The sequence below is a fragment of the Pygoscelis adeliae genome, unplaced genomic scaffold (assembly GCF_000699105.1).
Source record: "Pygoscelis adeliae isolate BGI_AS28 unplaced genomic scaffold, ASM69910v1 Scaffold948, whole genome shotgun sequence".
In the NCBI taxonomy this organism is placed as follows: domain Eukaryota; kingdom Metazoa; phylum Chordata; class Aves; order Sphenisciformes; family Spheniscidae; genus Pygoscelis; species Pygoscelis adeliae.
This window is the reverse complement of record NW_008825335.1, coordinates 13,369-13,873: the sequence shown is the minus strand read 5'-3', so window position 1 is coordinate 13,873 and position 505 is coordinate 13,369. Positions and strand designations below refer to the sequence as shown.

The window sequence follows — 505 nt, the reverse complement described above, 5'->3', positions numbered from 1 at the left end:
GTGACATGCAGTGTGACATGGGGGACGGGCAGAGGGACACGTGGGACACGTGGAGGGACGTGGGGACGTGGGGGGACACAGAGATGGGGACATTCGAAGTGACACAGCGACACACGCAGAGTGACATGGGGGACGTTTGGAGCGAGACAGGGACGTGGGGGGACACGTGGTGTGACGTGGGGGACACGCGAAGGGACATGGAGAGAGATGGGGCACATTCGGAGCGACATGGGGACCTGGGGGGACATGCAGTGTGACAAGGGGGACTCGTGGAGTGACACGGGGGACATTCGGAGTGACACGAGGATCTGGGGACACACATGGAGTGACACGGGGGACACGCGAAGAGAGATGGGGACATTCGAAGTGACATGGGGACACGGCGGGACGTGTGAAGGGACATGGGGGACATTTCGAGTGACATGGGGATGTGGGGGGACATGTGGTGTGACAAGGGGGACACGTGGAGGAACATGGGGGAGATACACGGGAGACATGGGGACCC

The 505-nt window shown here is 61.8% G+C and overlaps 1 protein-coding gene across 1 annotated transcript in view; it reads left to right on the top strand.

Annotated features, from left to right (window-relative positions):
- The window catches only part of TRIM28 (tripartite motif containing 28), a gene marked incomplete at its 3' end in the record, with an annotated part of 14,167 nt that overhangs the window by 1,073 nt on the left and 12,589 nt on the right, over positions 1 to 505 (top strand). The gene's annotated exons all lie outside the window — the stretch shown is intronic.